This window comes from Vulpes vulpes, chromosome 2 (genome assembly GCF_048418805.1).
Source record: "Vulpes vulpes isolate BD-2025 chromosome 2, VulVul3, whole genome shotgun sequence".
Classification (NCBI taxonomy): domain Eukaryota; kingdom Metazoa; phylum Chordata; class Mammalia; order Carnivora; family Canidae; genus Vulpes; species Vulpes vulpes.
This window is the reverse complement of record NC_132781.1, coordinates 18,308,951-18,315,467: the sequence shown is the minus strand read 5'-3', so window position 1 is coordinate 18,315,467 and position 6,517 is coordinate 18,308,951. Positions and strand designations below refer to the sequence as shown.

Here is a 6,517-nt window from a genome sequence, read left to right as displayed (position 1 = left end):
TCTTGACTACTAGTAACTGTTACTTGGGGAGAAGAAATTCATCAGGCATTTCAGTGTTGTTCTTTTCCTACATCAGTTTTCATTCTCCTGAGCCACACCCTATCCTTCTTTCATCGTTTTGTTACAGTAGCTGGTACTGAAGCTCTGTCCTTGTCTATATTTACGATTATGTTTGTTTTGTTTTGTTTTTACGTATATGTTTTTGAACGTTAAGTTAGGAGAGACTTTTTTGGATGTATAACTTTGAGTCTGTGGAGGTCTGATTGTGTGTGTGTGTGGGGGGGGGGTAGTCCCATTTTCATAGCCATCAGGTCATTTGCAATATTAGCAGAAGTCCTGTAGGTAAAGTTAGAAGGTTGAAATCTTTGAATAAACTTAAAATACACTGTCTTGGAGAGATGGAAAAGCAAATGATTAATTAAGTAGTTTATGATCTGCTTGTGATAAATCCTTAGGTTAAAAAATCTAGCTTTTATGTTCTTTGACCAGCCTTAAGAATTCACAAGAGAGATGCCTGGGTGGCTCAGAGGTTGGGCGTCTGCCTACGGCTCTGGTCATGATCCCACGATCAAGGGATCGAGTCCCACATCGGGCTCCCTGCATGGAGCCTGTCTCTGCCTCCCTCTCTCTCTCTCTCTCTCTCTCTCTGTGTGTGTCTCATGAATAAATAAAATCTTTTAAAGAAAATTCACAAGAAGAATGTAGAGGAAAAGGAAGTTTGTCAGATCTGGTTTTTTGAGTGCTATAACTTACAACAGATCTAATGTAACAAAAGCCTTGAAGTTTGAGATTGCTAAGAAAGGAAGGGCTTTTAAAGAGGAAATAGGAAAAGGAAGAAGGGAAAGTGCACCCCTCCTGAGTAGAAATCCTAATCATAGATGAGAGAGTTGATGAATTCGAAAGTCATTTCAGAAGTGAAAGTATGGCTTTTTCTTTGCTCTGTGTGTAGTTGCTTTTATTTTTCTCTACTAAACTGTTGTCCTGACCAGCATCTGTAGCTTTTTAATTGGTTTTATATTCCCTATGATCTGTGAATCCTTTTGCAAAAAGTATTTGGCAGAAAGTTCTGTGTTTTATTTATAGTACAACAAAATGATAACCTTAAGAAGAACTTTGGTGGTGTTTTGTTGTTGTTGTTGTACATGGTTATATGTGGTCTGGATGAACAAATTTATTAGCATCCCAAATCTAGCGATCTGGTAAATAAATTTGGAGGTGGCAGGTAAAAAACAAAGGACCTAGCTTGGAGGACACGCTACTTTTGGCACTCGGAATCTGAGGTGGAGTCAGTATTTCCCCACTAATTGTCAGAGGAAATGATTTGGGAAAGAGGCAGTGTAGCACGGAAAGAGCATGGATTTAGGGGTCATTCATACCTGAGTTCAAAGCCTGGTTCTGACACTTATCCTGTAACCTTGGGAAAGTTACTTAACGTCGTTCAGTTATAGGGATTAAATGAGATAATGTCCAGAATACAGCCTGGCCCCTCCCTCCCCTTCTTCTTTCCAATCTTCCCTGTTCTTCCTATCTCCAGCTTGTATTCTTATCACATACCTTGTTTTTTGTAGTTTTTATAATAGTGGTTAAATGTATCCAGTACCTGCCTCACCTGACTATAAGGTGCCTGAGTAGAGGGACCATGTTTTTGAGATGCCTGGCACTTCATGGGCGTTAGTGATTACTTACTGGATGAACAAATGGCAAATGTTAAAACTAAGAGTTCAGTGTTAGTGGAGTTTCTTCTCACCGAGGGGAAGAGTGTCAGATTTGTCTTACACATTTTGCTTCCCCACGTCAGCTTAATTGTGAGCCTTTCTGCAGTTTTCTGTGAAATACCTACAGAAACCAGGGATCCTCCCAATTTGTCCTGGAAGTTTTCCCCTGTGTTTTTGGCTTCTTGAAATTTTCTTGTCTTAATATTATTTAAAATGTTTTCAAAAGTGATGTAAAAAAAAAAAGTGATGTAAGAATTGAAGGGGAGCACCTGCTTTTTATGCTGATGAGTCTAATATGCAATAAAAGTTAATGATAGTTCAAGCCAACCTGTATTCCCTTTAAGGCCTTCCTTTCAGGATGGGCTCACAGTACTTTACACTAATGAAATGAGCTACATCCGTACACTGGAATAATAGGAAATACAGTTGTGGTAGTTCCTTGTGTCCCTTTGTCTATAAGGTTAGTCCTTGACTTTTTGCATTATGTGTTTCTTCCATAATTAAATAAACATTTGATGAGATCTATATTCCTATAAATATACACATACATTTAAATACACATATGTGCACATGCATACATGCAATGTATGTATATATTTTATTTTATGTGTTTTATATATATGTATCTTTACAGTTTCTCTATATGCTATTTTTTTAATCCACTTAACGAAAACAGGCAGCATTTTTCCCCCAGTTGCTTGCCTGACATAAGTTATCCTGAGCAACTGAGAGTAGAGTCCGACTAAAATAATCTTTTTTTCTTTTTAACGATTTAATTTATTTGAGAGAATGTGCACAAGTGGGTGCATGCATGAATTAAGAGAGAAGCAGAGAAAAAATCCCAAGCAGACTCCCTGCTGAATTCAGAGCTCCCTGGACCTGAGCTGAAATTCAGAATCAGATGCTCAATCTACTGAGCCACCCAGGTGCCCTCAGACTAAGACTATCTTATCTTAATATTGTAGCCCCCTGCAGTTCATCATTCATCTAAAGCTTTAATTTGCTTGTTTGTTTTTAGTGAAAGGCTTTCCAAGAATTGTTGCTAAGGAATAAACATTTTTAGCTGGCAGTAGATTTTAGTTTTGGGTTAGCAAACAAGTAAAGTTTATTTGGATGATTGGAACAGGAAAAGACTTTTATATTGTTTTGTTCCTAAGATTGATTGATTGATTCATTCATTCATTCATTTAAAAAACTTATTTACTTGAGAGAGAGCCAGCTAGGGGAGGAACAGAGGGAAAGGCAGACTCCCCACTGGGGAGGAGGCCTGATATGGGGCCTTATCCCTGAGGGGATCATGACCTGAGCAGAGGGCAGATGCCCAACCAACTGAACCACCCAGGCACCCCTAGGATTCTTAAGGATTCTTTTAGAATTTATTTTGCAATGTCATGGATACTGCTGAGATGCTGCTAAGCCATCCCTTTGATACGAATGTCCAATGTCGGTTTCCTATCCTGGTTTCTTACTCTATGGGGACAGGTTAAGATGAGTTCTTGTAAGTTTTTCTCACTAGTCCTGAGCTGTTACCTCTTATGAAGAAACTTAAGAGAAAAAAAGAGGCCTTTTTGAAAGGAAATTCCATAAAGCCAGCTTTACTTGGTTTTGTTTTATTCTTCCGATTCTCTAAGAGTGGTTCTTTCCATATTTATTTGGTGGCATATAGCTGCATCTAGCTCTTGGAAAGAAGAAATCTTTTCTGTGCCTTTTTCTTAATTTCTCCCTTCAGCTTTTGGTTTTTCAAAACTAGATCAAAGCAGAAATGAAAAGAGAAACCTCATCACTGATATCAAATAAGTGTTCTAATTTTATTTCCCAATTAAGTGGCAATTAAAAAAGAAACTAATCAAGAGCTGCTTCAAAGAGAAGAGACTGGAAAGCAGAAGAAATGAAAAGCAAATGAGAGCCTATTTCAGGGAGACTGCTGCTCATGGCACACCAGTTTTGCTGATTTTTCACATTGTTTAACTAATGTGCTCACTCTAAAATTTCCCAGCTTTACTAACTCTGCGGTTAACCCTTTGCCTTCAGAGTCCATAGATTTGGGGACCGTAGATTGAGTAACTTTAGGAGGAGCTTTTTCAGCTCTTCTCTGTAACCTTGTCTAAAATCTCTGCCCTGCAAGCCTTTCTTCTGATTCCTCAAGGAAAGTGCTCTTGCAATTATTGCATTTAAGACACACAAAACAACAAAATCTAAACTAAAATTCTTCGATAGGATCAGTACTTGCTTAGTAATGTTTTCTACTTCTGCTAACTTTTGAGAGACAGCTGAAAAGGTTTCACCATTGTGGTATTTGATAAATGTTCTCTGTTGTTATTACTACGTTCTGGCCACTGTGCTAATAAGCCCTTTCCGTGGATTATCTCCTAGACTTCACTTACAAAGACTGAATTAGCTTTCATAGTGAGGCTTGGGATTTGTATCTCTACCTCTTCCTTTGACATCGTGGAGGTTCTATTGCTGGACTTGCTGGATTTCTTTTCCTACTGCCTTGAGTTCTGCCTCCTGACTGCAGCAGTGTGAGTCCTGTCTTTGGATCCATTCAGGAACCCATGGACTTTTCCAGACTAGGGAGTCAGTTGGTGATGGAGATGGCTGACTCCTTTAAACTTTTCTTAATGGACAAGCATATTTTCCTGACGTCATTCTAGTGTGTGAAATTTCTGTCAGCAGTGAGTCATTGCTCAGAAAATTACTGAAAATGGTCTCTAAACAGCATTTGATTTGACCTTGGAGTTGCAGGTTATGGGGTGGCTCACCAAAGCAACCCAGAGGATGTGGAATTTACATTTCTGTCTCAGTCCCATTCTAAACAGTTTAGTATGGAAATCCCTGGGTGGCTCAGTGGTTTAGCACTTGCCTTCGGCTCAGGGTGTGATCCTGGGGTCCCGGGATCGAGTCCCATGTTGGACTCCTTGCATGGAGCCTGCTTCTCCCTCTACCTGTGTCTCTGTGCCTCTCTCTCTTTCTCTCTCTCTCTCATGAATAAATACATAAAATCTTTAAAAAAATAAAAAATAGTGTAGTATATCAGAGCTTTTGTGACCCCTAAAAAAAAAAAACAGTTATCTTCCATGACAAGAGCTGACTTGTTCACCTTCAAAATTCCTGTCCCAGGAAAGGCAGGGGATGTCAGTAAAAGCAATTTTTGTAATCCGTTCCCACAACCTGCTGTTCTTTTCACAGGCCTCTCTGGGTACCTTGATGGCAGTACTAAAGTGTTTTTATTTTTCCCATCATCTATGATTTACACAGTTTTTTCTTTCACTAATGGGTGGGATTACAGATTTTGGAGTATGACTGTAAGTGAGCCTGCAGTCATAGCAGTACAGAGGATAGACATTTGAGACTGAGTCATTACATGTGCTTTGTACCCAGGTACCCTTGTATGCCACTGCACTCACCTCTTTGGGCCTTCTGAGTACCGAAAGGATTTTTTTTTTTTTTAGATTTTATTTATTTATTCATGAGAGAGAGAGAGAGAGAGAGAGGCAGAGACACAGGCAGAGGGAGAAGCAGGCTCCACGCAAGAAGCCCGATGTGGGACTTGATCCCAGGACTCCAGGATCACACCCTTAGCTGAAGGCAGGCTCTAAACTCTGAGCCAGGGATCCCCCCGATAGTATTATTGGTGAACATATCACACCTTGTAAGTAAACAGATTTGCAGAAAGATTTCCTGATATCCAAAAGTAGAATCAAAAGATATCCGAACCTAGGCTTTCATAGATTTCTCTGAAAATGTTGAATTTTAGCCCAAAGAATTCCAGTTTTTAGGGGTAGAAAATAAGTGACCAAAAGCTATGAATTTTATTTTCTGGACTTTTTTTTTTCTTTGATCCCATAATCAAAACTAACCCTGTTGTCTGTATTTAAGATGTTGGAACCATTTTAAATAGTTTTAGTGGAGCTTTTTTGTTATAACTTTATAGAAATAGGACAGGTCCTAACGAGGGAGAAGATGACAAATAAGAAAATTGATAATTTAATAAGAAAGTTGATTATTTAAAATCTCAACCAGTGGTTCGTTCAAAAGACCACAGCATCTCCACACTTTTATAGACTGTTAACATACCTGTCCTATGGAAACATTATTGGAGATGATTTGCTGACCCCCTTTCGGGCTCTAGCTTTCCAGGATTTTATTTTAGTCTATTATGTTCAAAAGTGTCAGTCAAGGGATCCCTGGGTGGCGCAGCGGTTTGGCGCCTGCCTTTTGCCCAGGGCGCAATCCTGGAGACTCGGGATCGAATCCCATGTCGGGCTCCCAGTGCATGGAGCCTGCTTCTCCCTCTGCCTGTGTCTCTGCCTCTCTCTCTCTCTCTCTCTCTCTCTCTCTGTGAGACTATCATAAATTAAAAAAAAAAAAGTGTCAGTCAAGCACGTTATCTGTTGAACTCTTAACTGTGCACTCGGTGCAACTGGAGGTGCTATAGGAAACAGCTGTATCAGATGTCCGTATGCTAGGAAATTTTTAATCTTACTGGGAAGGTAGGAAACAACACATTATATGTGAAGTATTAAATCTTATGGGAGATCATAATCTTAGCCAGATACCAGTGAGAGCTAGTGTAGTCAGAGGAGGCCTGGATAAAGCATTGCTCACTCTCTTCCTGGCCTTTATTTATTTACTTACTTATTTCCTCCTTGCCTTTAATATGTGCTCCTCTGATACACAGAAATTTGTTTTAAGGCCCTGTGTGATGAAACAGTGTTCTTTTGACTTTGGAGGAGTCTCAGATAAATTCCCATGGTAACAAGACTGTAGTGTTTGGGAAGGAATGGCCCAAGTCTTTAGAA

General features: G+C 39.5%; 1 protein-coding gene across 1 annotated transcript in view; it reads left to right on the top strand.

Annotated features, from left to right (window-relative positions):
• The window catches only part of NMT1 (N-myristoyltransferase 1), a 34,599-nt gene that overhangs the window by 1,141 nt on the left and 26,941 nt on the right, over positions 1 to 6,517 (top strand). The window lies entirely within an intron of this gene.